Source organism: Stigmatopora nigra, chromosome 19, assembly GCF_051989575.1.
Source record: "Stigmatopora nigra isolate UIUO_SnigA chromosome 19, RoL_Snig_1.1, whole genome shotgun sequence".
Taxonomy (NCBI): Eukaryota; Metazoa; Chordata; class Actinopteri; order Syngnathiformes; family Syngnathidae; genus Stigmatopora; species Stigmatopora nigra.
The window spans coordinates 7,315,630-7,328,701 of NC_135526.1; the positions used below are offsets into that span (position 1 = coordinate 7,315,630).

The 13,072-nt window shown below is 38.0% G+C and overlaps 1 long non-coding RNA gene across 1 annotated transcript in view; it reads right to left on the reverse strand.

Annotated features, from left to right (window-relative positions):
* LOC144212163 (uncharacterized) overlaps positions 1 to 13,072 on the reverse strand; it is a 70,548-nt gene that overhangs the window by 23,782 nt on the left and 33,694 nt on the right. The window lies entirely within an intron of this gene.

Genomic DNA, 13,072 nt, shown 5'->3' on the forward strand with positions numbered 1-13,072 from the left:
CACTGACTCACCATATGTTCATTTCTTTTTTTCCCTTTTTATTTTGGACTGCATTGAAAAGAAGCCACTCACACACACATTTAAACATACAAAATGACTAACCTATAGAAAAATGGGGTAGGGGCAACAGTAAATGTGCACAATTAAAAAAAAACTCCTTAAAAGTATACTTTAAATGTGAAATTAGTGAGTAACACTATACTGTATTAACACCATTTAATATGAATAATGAACTGGCCCATATTGTAGCTAAGGTGTAACACATGGGACCAGTTGCCAGTCATTTGTAGAGAAAATATACGTTACACTCGCATGTACTCAAATGAACTTACTAAACTTACTTAACTTAGGATTCCAATCTCTAAACTGTGAAATAACTGTCTTACACACAATTTGCAAGGTGTGAGCAGACAAATAAAGCCTAAAAGACAACCTCAGTGACCATTAGGGGGGAAACTGCTACGTCCTGCGAGGCCGATGACACCTGAACATCAGGTTTAATTCACTCACACTTTGGAAGGTGACACATAACCTTTAAAGTGTAGTCCAAACTTGTGTGGGCAGAGGAGAAAAGAAAAGGAAACATGACTTTCTTCTCACTCCCTCAAAGTAAAGTTATTTTGCCAAAGATATAGAAATATCGAATGTAAGTTGCATTAAGATCTTACCAGAATACTTTCAGAATTTAGCATAGAAAAGGCCATTAGTTGCTAATATATTTCCTGCTTCATTTGAGGAGGAGCTTCCTGTTCTGATTAAACCTACACTCAGGGTCTGTTTAAAAATAACCACATAGAATCAGTGACAAATGACCTCCTTCCACACGCTGGCACTCGGCACGCTTATAAACCCAAAAGTGAGTATGTTTAATAGGAGATGAATGGAGGATGCTAATGAGAAAATGGATCCATCATCTCCTACATATTTTTAAAGCCATTTACCTTCACTGGAAATGAAACAGAACTGAACTAGTCACACACTACATTTATTTGCCACTACTTCACCTGAGCTACACCTGTACGCAATCTCCTGACAGAATGGAGAAAAAAAGCATGAAAGACAATGACATTTTTAAAAAGAAAATCACATTCCGAGCAAGGATTAGCCCAGTAGGGGAAGAGTGACACAGGGTGGAATAGAAAGATTCACATGATGGGTGACAGGGAAAGCCAATCTGTACCTAAAGAGGAGTTGTGGCTATTAAGCAGCTTGCTGTGACCTCAACATGGAGATTACAGTGCAGTTACAGAATAGCGTTGGGCAGATGTGCACATTAATCCACACAACATAGACGTAAAGGAATGTTGATCGCGACCTATTACCAGTATGATATACCATACATCATTTAACGAGAAGCATAAGATATGCTGAGCTACAGCATACACCAACTAACCTAATCACTGACGTACAGTAAAATACAATTATTTGAAACCATTCATCGCCTTTGGCACCAAGATTTTTTTGTATTTAACGTCAGGCTGTTTAGCAGCATGCGGTCAAAGGGAATGGAATTTTATGGCCAGGACACACCGCCTACTGCTTTTATAGCCGTTACAAGTCAACACCCTTCCCATTAAAGCTTGGCATTTTGGGCTGTTAGAGAAAGCTGGAATGTTGATATAGCGAAGGGCATTGACTAGACAAGAAAGAAGACAACTTGAGTTGCTTGTACTGTTCAGCCGGAGAATATACTACAGTAGGCACACATTTACCAAGACTTTGTATCGTAAAAAAATGGTGGTATGACATTTGGTGATCAAGTAGGTAAAGTCATGAAAGTGGCGATGGTGCAAATACATGATAGCAGCGAGGACGGTGTAAAAACGGTTCTGTTGGCCATATCAAGATATAGACAAATATTCGATCCAAAGAAGGTCAACTCTTATCACCATGGTAACCAAGCAAAATAGATCATTTGGTCTGGTCCATCTGTTCTTCAGCCAACTTTGAGTTGAGCTCATTCTACCCCACCATGCGTTCAAAACAATGTGCTCATTCATACCAAAAATATGCAGCATTGTTAAATGATGTCATTAATGTGGTTTAAAAAAAACAAGTGGTGGTGGGTTAGTGTTAAATTAAGTACATTCAACTCAAGGATGAAATTTCAATGGAAGGGACAGAATTAGAAAAAAAAGGTGAAAAATGGAAGAAAAAAATAGATAACAGATGGTTTGCTATAACTGGCTGGTTGGCTGAGTCGATTTATGGCTCCCTGTATCCTTGGATGATTCAAACACCTTTGGATCAGATATGGTGTAACTAAAATAACCCTTCTAAAAGCCAAATTGTCTTTCCACAAAGACTGACATGAAAAAAATGAGCAAACTTATGAAACAACTTGAAATAGTTTCTTTGAATCCAAATGAACAAAAGAACAACCTTGTGAGTCAAACATTTACATAACTTCATTTTCAAAGAGCATGAAGAAAATAAGAGGGAGCTGTTTCAGATCAAGTATAACAAATACATCATCTTGGATGGCAGATGTGAAACATGGATTCAAAGAACATTTGCGCATTATTTCACAATTAAAGCCACGAGAGACTTCGCATTTTACACAATTAAAATAGGCTCAACAAGCAAGAATGGGTGGCACCACAAACGGCAGTCAAAAAGAAGGCTGTGAATTACCTATTTGACAAACTACATCATAACCAAGTTATAAATCATTCATATTATACAAAGTGAAGGTGCAGGTGGTTACTCTACCTCTCTGCCACACTTGTAGTCACTTTATGGCAAAAAAAGCCATCAACAAAGCCTTTAGAAATGATGCCTGCTTCTGATGAAATAAAAATCATAATGCGTCACAGTGTGACGTCAATGGCGACAGGCAAACATTAATATTCTACTCTTTGTAATAGTGCTTCAGAAAAAGCTACAAGCAGATGTGAAGCCATATTTAAATCCCAGTCAGAGGGCCCACCCACGCAGAAACTCTCCAAAGAGAGCTGCACTGCAAGTGAATGTGTTGCTTTTCCAGCTGAGGACCCAGCAGTTAGTCACTTAGCCGTAATAATACATGATGTTCTTCATGTAAAAGTTAAAGACTTGTGATTAATCGGAGTTCCTACGACCCCTCTTTTTTCTCAAGTCAAAAACCAGCAACTAAAATACACACTGAGGCAGTGAATAGGATGCTCATGGTTAGTTAAAGCTTTGACAGGATTAAGAATGAATTTCTTTTTTTTTCTTCATTCCAACACGAAAGTTAATCAAATACTATTGAAAGTCAATAAGTAATCTCCTATACAACTGTACAATACAATATATAGAACTCTAAAAGGCATTCAGTAGAGTGCAAAGCTCAGCTAAAAGCGAGTCAATGCAAATTGGATCAGCATCAAGCGTCAGAGAGTAGACGCCTCCCGTAAATGCAAAACTGAAAAAAGACTATTATTACATTAAAAAGATATATATTAAAGAATAAAAACTTGATAATAAAAAGAAAGTACTTTTATATGATCCATACTTACTAATGTGCTTTGAATCTATGCATTGAACTAACTAAAGTTATATATATATATATATATATATATATATATATATATATATATATATATATATATATATATATATATATATATATATATATATATATATATATATATATATATATATATATATATATATATATATATATATATATATATATATATATATATATATATATATATATATATATATATATATATATATATATATATATATATATATATATATATATATATATATATATATTTAGCCACAGTTATTAGCAAAAACCTAGCATAACTAAATAAAGATGGAAAAATTGGACATTTTGGGACACATGTTCCACAAAAAGGGAAAAAAAGGAAATGAGTCCAATCATAAAAAAAAATTGCATTTCATAAGGCAATTGCTTGTTGCTGCAGCAGTACTAAATTAGGAACTAAATTGGTTGGTTAACTCGGCAGTCTTCTTAAAAGCGTCTTTCATCAAATTTGGAAAGCAATTTGAAACAGTGATCTTAAGATGATTAAAGAAAGTAACATTTAGTACACCATTAAGGTGGAATTGATCAACGTCACTGAATCCCGTTGTTGCTTCAGGCCACACATTGGATGACATGTGCATACACAAATTCAGCAGTGGGTGGATTTGCGTGACCAAGCTAAATGTAACCTCCAAATAATCCCCTTTGTGCTCACAGTATGAGCAAGATTGATATTTTTGTACATTAATTAAACAGCATTTTGCATGGCGACACACTGACTGCATAATCCATTTCTCTGGTGTAACACAAATAGGAGGAAATGTGGCATGAAATACAAGCGTCTACAGCTACACAAGCTAAAAAAAAAAGTCTTCATTTTGATGTTATGCTTTATTCTTATTTTCACGTCATGATATGCTCTAAATATACTAGCTTTAATCAATAAGCCAAATAAGAAGGATATACTGGAAAGTTTTATTTTTAAAGGTAGCGGAGGGGTGTCGTTTCAGTAAAAAATCTAGCAAAGCTTGTCTTAAATTCTGAAATGAGTCAACAAATATTTATAATTACAGTCGGCGCTTTAATAATTTGGAGGTAAAATGTTTCCAGAACTTTTATTCGAATGATAACATGGCAAAACACTATGATGTTCCATCATGATGCTATTTAAAATGTCCCTCCAATTGCTGGATACTGATATCCAATAAAGTATTGGCATAGGTTTTATGGATAGATGCCTCCCCCCAATGCATCATGGTTTATGAGAATCACTGAGTAGGGCTGACATCAACTACCCACTTTGTCACTGCATATACAAGTGAGTGATATGAAGCGAGTAAATTGAGGCAGCCATGACATAGCACGGCTCCGGAGTAAAGATGATAGATTGACGTGAGGGAGAGGATTTGAAACAGGAAGCAGATTGATGAACTACATGTCTGTAGCTCAGGTCAACTTTCGATAGCTTCACTGCTACATGGCTTCACGATAAAAAATACTCTAGGAAGACATTTTATTGCAAGTCTATGAACGGATTGATGGATGGATGAATGGATGACTGGACAGACGCTTCAGCCAGAGAAAATGAATTAGCAAGAGAGGATGTTAACAAGGTCAATGTGCCAACAAGATAAGTCAGAATGACTAAGGCAAGCAAGTGAATGATAAGAGAAACTTCATTTGTTATAGGCAATCTATTTTTTATTTAATTTATTACCAACTCCTAATGTGGCTACATGGAATTTTTTGTCAATTATATATAGTTTTTTTTTTCTCCCTTAGAACAAAGAAAAAAAAGAATTATGGTCCACTTCATTTTCTTTTGTCGGCGTGAATTATAGCAGTTCAAGAGCGCCATTGCCAATCTCCTATAGAAGCTAATTTAATTCATATAATTGACAATCCAGTCATACAGAGAAACTGGTTACACGCGATAATAGATTTTTCTCCTCATCTACATTACCCATCTCGGAACTACGGTGATCCGATTGGCTCAAAAAAATAGCTTATTACTAGACTCCTCACTAGTGTTTTCAAATTGCAATACAGAGATCAAAACCTAATTTTCTTCCTATTAAAATCATATCACACTAATTAGTAATCACAACAGCACTGTTACTCATAAAAGACAATACACTTTCTATCCCATCACTCTGTGTAGCCATATTCGGTATCAACCAATTTCTACCCAGCTGCCTCAGATGTGCTGACGGTGCTTGGGTAAATACATCCTCCGCGGGGAACTTTCACGCCAATGTTGACTTGACATATTTCACATCAGCATATATCATTGTGGCACTAACACTCAACCCAAACAGACTATTTCTTTTTGTCATGCAAAGGCAGGGAAATTCTATCACAACGCAGATGCAGAATTTTATATCACTGCCAACTATGAATGCAGAATGCCAGTAGTGGATAAATTACACAATCAAAAGTGAGCCTCTCCAATAAGGCAGAATTTTCCCCAACAGCTCTTGTGCAAGTGTAACTAATGATGTAGCCTGGCGAGTTTATGTGGACATGCTTGGAAAACTTTAATTATTTGGCTGAGACCAAGCGATGCTTTTAACCTCTGGAATAGTTTGGACAGTTGGTGCCATGAAAAAAAAAAAAAGAAAAATCCAATCTGCAGTCTCAGCAGTTGATGTGTTGTGTGTTATTGAAGAAGACACTGAAGTATCACCTGCAGATACTAAAGAGCCCTGAGTGAGAGCATCAGTTGCTCGCCAAAATGAACATTGGCATGAAAAGACACTGGAGAGACAAGAAGAACAAGCAACTAATCGGCTTTAAAATTGACACAAATAAATACCCAAGAACAAAAGTAAGTTGCTTTAAAAGTGTCAAAACCACCCATGTCAAGAATTCTTGCCACCTTCTGAGTTATGGCAATTGGGTTGCCAAACAAGGTGAAAAGCTTGGGGTGTCCTGCTTAAATCTGATTTTCCACACAGGTTTGATGTTGAGGGGCCAGAGGTCACTCACTGCATGAATATAACGATTCCTGGTCAGAGTTGGGAAATGCCACAGGTAGAAGAGGCATGATGGAAGCCCAGGAGGGGCCACAAATCTGGCCTCGAGTTCAGCGCGGTAAACAGTGAGTCAACCACCTCCTGATTCCACTTTTACTTTCAAGTGACTATTCGTTCCAGGAATGGAAAAACTGCAATAGTCCCTTGCAGAAAAAAAAAAAATTGTTGGTGACTCATCGTAGCTTTCATGTTATTCACAAGTCTAAAGTCTAGGGTAGATGTTAATTGTTCCAAGATTTAACTGTTAGTTGCTTCTATCTAGTTAAATTTGAAAGTAAATAAAAGAAGATTCTCTCTTTACTTGTCTACTAGATAGTTTAGTTCATCGACTGCGCATATGATACAATCAAATACTATACTACAGGTAATACACATAGAAATTGAACAGTCCAGGGTCTGGCTTGTTGAATCCACAAGGGACTGACACCTAACAAAATACAAAGCTACATCTATTGTTTGCGGCACAATTACAGTACATCCAGCACGACCACTTCAGCCGCCATCACACTTATTACCTCTTTAAGCTCCAGTGACCACCTCTTGCTCACTACTGTGCTTTCCATCAATCATGTGCAAGCAGCTGTAGAGCCTGAACGGGTGACTAAAATGGCAATTGAGAGGTGTTTGAGATGACTTAATATGGCCTTAAATTATTTTAAATGTATGCCAACACAGATGTGTATAGTTGCATTACAATACTTGCTGAATAAACAGCCACTTCAGATGTTCTATATGGTTATTTCCCAGATCTATCATGCATGGGAACACAACAAAAGATAAAGCCTAAAAAAAATGCACAAGGCATCCACATCCATCTTCATTAGACACTTAACCTTGGATGTGACACCACCAGCATAGATGATATGCGCGAGCACCAATCTAGAGGGCCGTTGTGAATTTAAGAGTGTTACTGGGGTTTATAATCCACAGAGCGACAGCAATGCAACATGAGAGGAGGAGAAAAAAGGGAAAAAAATGGCCTGTGTGTTCATGTTTAGGTCTTCCAATTGCAAGAGACTCCCAGCGGGTCGGCAGCAGGTCAACAGCAGCTTTACGAATTCGAGTACCACCTTCATTTCCTTTTATTGTCCAGGGGGATAGGAGCAATAATTAACTATATTCCTTAAAGGGTTCTTCAGTCGTACGATATTGTATAGTGGTTACACTATATGGAGGTAATCCTCTATAGTAGAGTGATACAGTAAAACCAAGGTTGAACATAATGACATGTTTGGATGGTAAATATATTTCTCAGAAGAAATGATTTGAATTCATCTACAACAATGGAATGTCTTTATAAAAGTTACAGTGTGACTGTATTCATGGTAACTCGAGTGTAACGAGGCAACAAAAATGATGACTCAATTATGGTCTAGAGAGATTTGACAGCATGCACAAAGGTGGTGGAGTGTTCTCAAAACAGGGCTAATAATGAGGCAAAATAGTTGTCAAATTCCTTCAATGCTTGGTGAACCGAGGTTTTATATGAAATATTAATGCCAAACTATTATGATGACACTTTTAGGTCAATATTCAACTTGGATCAAAGTTTTCCAACTATTCAGTTGAATGAAACGCAATATTGGATTTCAAGTTCAGTTTGTTTGTTTTTTTAATAATGATTATAATAATTTGTGACTTCGATATTATTGTCATTCCCACCCACCTTAATCATGATACCATATTCCTTCAATGTATGCTAATGGTTGAAATTTATATCTAAAAAGATCTGTTATTTGTCATAATTGCCATTCTTACTGACTCATCAATAAACTAATTTATTTCCTGCTCACGCAAATTATGTGAATGACAAATAACAAAGGGAGTTAATCTCAAAACATAAAACATTTCATTTTTCTTTTGCGATCTTAAACTGTATGCAACTGGTACCAACCATTTTACCATTTGTTTTCTTTTAGAGTAAGCATAAAAGCAGCAATTTACACTAAAAATCATTTTAAAAAAACTAATGGAGATTTAAGACCATTAATGAACCATAACTCAAAATGAAAATGTACAAAAAAATATTTGAAAAGTGATGTTTTCTATTATTTAGTCCCTGTCTCTTCACACTTGCACTTCCTGACACAAATGCACACAAACACTCCCACACCGCCAGAAATAGAGGCAGCAAGAGTATGTGCAATTTTTTTCTCTCCCTGAAATCACATGATAATGTCACCTTTTCCTAGTGTTTCATTAACTTCTGCTAACAATGTTTTGTGCACATCTCACCTTTTCCCTGCACTCCAACTTTATCTTCAGATCAGTGAAATGTTTGAGAGGAACTGTCCCAGTGTATAATTTTCTGTAGTTAATGATGCTACAATGCAATCTCTCTCACAGGGAAGCGACTTTATGATCCATTAATGTCTTTGTCTTACCAGACAAAGGCAAATCCATATGGGGAAGGCAGATGTTAAAAATGGAGGAAGACAGGTTTCTGTGCATTTGGATTATTGGAAGAAAGTGGGGAAGAAGTCACAGAAAAAGCAGCCAAAAGAATAAGATAAAAAAAAAACTTATCCTTAGCTACTGCTATGCTAGAAGACATGGTCACAATCCAAGATAAATATTCTGAAAAAGAAGGAGTAGACGGATGCTTTCCCTTGTATTCATGCGGGGGTAACGCATCTTAAGTCTCTTGGAAGCAAAGAATAAAAGGAAGGAATTGAGTTTGAAGATGAAGAAGAAGATGAAGAAAATGGCAAGAATATTTGGTTGGCGACTTTAATGTGAGCACACCGAAAAGGCACAAAAAGGCAACGAATGAAAAAATGCAGAAGAAGAGGACATGTTCTCTCTGATCTATGTGGAGGCTACAAAGAATCTTGGAAGGATGTGAAGAACAAAGATCGTTTTCTGTGTTATTCTGCTTTTACTAGTTTTAAAAGCAGAGGAGGAGAAACTGTGCGATGCCTCTATGTTGGTGTCACAGGCTTTGATAAATGTGAAGGACGAAAAAGAAGCTTAGCGTATATCCACAACACAACGTACATGACACCCTCAAGTTATCTGTAATACTGTACACACCCTAAAAGTTGTTAAACCAAGCAGTGTAGATACAATTGGCCAACAGGTTTAAACACATGAAGTGATTTCAGTAATAATCATTGTTTTTCAGACCCTTTCGTCTGTCCCGTCACCAGCATTTGTCGAATTTGTGAGATGAAGCATTAAGTACACAATGAAAGCAATTACAGATGATGTGAAATAAACACATTGCAGTAGACAAGCAAAGTATTTGAAGTGAAGCAAGTAAGCGACGTAACAGATGGTCAGCAGGATTTGAATGCTCGGGCCAACCTAAACTGTTGCGCGTTGGTTGGCTAAATCGCGAGATTATAATAACATGTTATGTAAACCCACGAGTGAGGAGTGGCCTGTGTCTGCAGTGACGTACGTCCACCTCACGTACGCCGTGATTTGATGAGCATCAAGACGAGATCCTGGAACATTTTTTTAGGGGGGATTAACACAGAATATCGCTCATATCTTTATAGTAGTATTAAATGACTTCACCAAATGTTGATAAGCACTTGCTGAAATGCATCCACCCCTACAAGGACAGCCTCAATTAGCTTGATCTTCCCAGATCAAATTGGTAAAAGATGAAAAGATAACTTGCTTCAAGGTTGGGCAAAAAGGAAATCCTTCTAAAAAGAACTTAAAAAAATAAATAAATTCCCAAAAACATTCTGGGAATCATCGAGTCCATAAAAAAAAACAGGGAATACTAAAACTGCATAATCAAGTGGAAGAACAACATTGGCATTTATGTCTTGTAAATTCCCTTTTAGAACTTCCTAATAATCTAGATTTTCTCAAGTAACCTCGTCAAGAGGGAGACGAACAAAACACTGGTCTGGCTATGTTCACTTGGATGCATAGAGAATCATTAGTGCTCTTTAAATACAGTATTTAACATGGTTTTCAATTTTATCTTAAGAAAGACAACTTAAGTCAGTGAGAACTTCCCAAAACTCGTACAAATATGACAAATAGATTGCTTAAAAAGCCAACTAGTAAAAAAAGGGAGCAGATATTAATGCAACTATCTTGTCAGTCTCTGTGTGATTGACAGCTGAACCAGCAAGGGAGGCCCCAGCCTCTCACTCAGGGTCAAATCGCTGTGACTCAAGCGGTATTTCAAACAAATGGATGTATTGATCAATATGTTTTATTTACACAAAATGGAAACCCACATCATGTTCAAGTGTGTTACCTAATAAAGCTAACCATGCGTTATGACTCATGTGACACTTAACACGATCCACTGAGCACACATCTCTGCCACTTTTTTTCCCCGCCACCACTTCATATACGTAAGAAACACAAGACTGTCTCCATCACAAACAGCTCAGCAATGTGTATATAGTGTGTAGCCTACTGTGACACCCAACAAATTATCAGCGTGTATACAGTTTGGCATGATGGATGTCCAAGAGAGAGAAGAGTGTACCTCTCATCACCTAACCACTGATTCCAGCAAGAAAAAAAAAGAAAAAATCCAAAAGCCTGTTCAACGGGAGTGATTATTTGCTCATAACGTGCACATTTTTTGAGGTAAATCACAGCCATCAATCTTCCTCTGCGTATTCCCCTCTTTTAACTTTACCTCTATCACCTGGTTTAAGGAGGAGATGGCTCAATCCCTCAGAGTGTGGAAAAGAGCTGCTGTGTACATACATACAGAGTTAAAATTTAGTTAGCACTGAAGCTGTTTAACCATTTAATTTCAATACATCCTTAATAGGCCTTTGTACTGGAGCCATTCCAAAATGTACTTGTGTATCTCCCAATGATGGTTTCCGGCCAATGACAATTAACTGGTTTCATTTTCAGAATTTAAACCAGAGTACACAAATAAACCCCACACAGGTTTTCATCAAAAACAATTAAACACCACACACCTAAGAATGATAATGCAGATATAGATATAAAAGCATTGGTTCTGACCTCTCTTTAATATTGGCTCTGGCCACAAGTCGAATTAGTACACTATTTGCATGTTCTCTGCTTGCTTGTATGAGTTTTTCCAGGTACTCTGGCTTCTTCACAGATCCCAAAACATTTGTATAGGGTCCACTGAACAACTTAAATTGCTCATAGGCATGAATGTGCAGGTGAATGCGCATTTGTCGACAACACATACTGTATATACACTGCAGCTTTCACCCATTGTCAGCAGATATAGAATCCATCTCACAACCCAAATGAAGACATTTTGAGCAGAACAAAGAGGAATAAACATGACTCATAATACATTTTTACCATTTATTCATTATCCTTGCTGCTTATCCTAGAGTCAAATGTCACAAGGGGGCCGTTGCTTGTACCAGGAGCCTACGGGCTGTAAGCAAGGTACACTGAAATTGCTCCCAGCCAATTGCAGGGCACGAGATTGATATTTAACATTCCTGGAAAATCGCAATGTACCTTAGTAATTGTATATATATCAGGGCTGTGGGGGTTGCAGAATAAGCGCTTACGGGCATATACTCATGGAACACTGAACTGGGAAAGCAGGCTCAAGAGGAATACAAGGACCTCACTGTTCCTAGATGAGGTGCAACTAGCGGTGAAAGAGGCAAACGAGCCAGATGGTCTGAACACGGCAGCAGAAAACATGAACATGATGGGAGGAAGCAGTCGAGTGCACTGACGGACTGACCCATGGAACGCCGACCTCTATTTGATGAAAATCACGAGCCAGACCCTCTATGAGGGTCTCTGAGCTAATCGAACTTTTTTTTTGGATGTTGAGAAAAGACCAAGTGGCCAGTGTACCCTCTATGCTTGAAAAGATTCACGTAGAAAACATGCCGTGAGATGGGCATTGCCACTGGCTCCATGGCCAAGTCCAGATAGCATCTGGAGGGGGGGATCAGGCACATAGAGTCTTCTAATCCAGTGAGGAACACTTACTTTAGTCAGAGATAGTATAGGAAAAGCTTTTGTTGGCCAGCCATTGGACTGTCAAATCAAACAGCATAATTAACAAGGCACACATTTCCGGCATTTCTGTTGTTTGCGAAAGCAAAAAATAAAAAATATGACTGAAAAAACAAAACCCTGACTGATCTTCCCAATATTGCACCAAAGACGCACTCACGCGCACAAGACTTGGGCACGTGTTGGATACGCTCCACGCCACGTGCACGCGCTCAGAAGCAAATCGCATCACATGCAGATCCCGTCGAATGGTGAAAGGGGGGTGAGACGATGGTGGGGAGAAAAGGGGGGTGGCTGGGTTAAGACGATAGAGTTTAAGATTTATGAAATGAAGATTTGGTGCTTAATTATTATTATGATGATGAAGAATGCCTTCGTCAGGGGCGCCGGGTTGGCTGGCGCACCGCCGTGGCGTCACCTCAACTAATCATTCACACTCCACTTTAACAACGCGTGAAAATGAGGGAGGGGGACGGAGGGGGGTCTTGGGGGAGCGAAGACAAGCGATGCAGTGCATTCGATGCATGCACGACTGACGTTCACCACGCATGCCCTGCTGGGGATGCAAATCAATGAACGTCGACGCACGAGTCCCGTATAGAAGCCTGGACGCTTCGTTGTC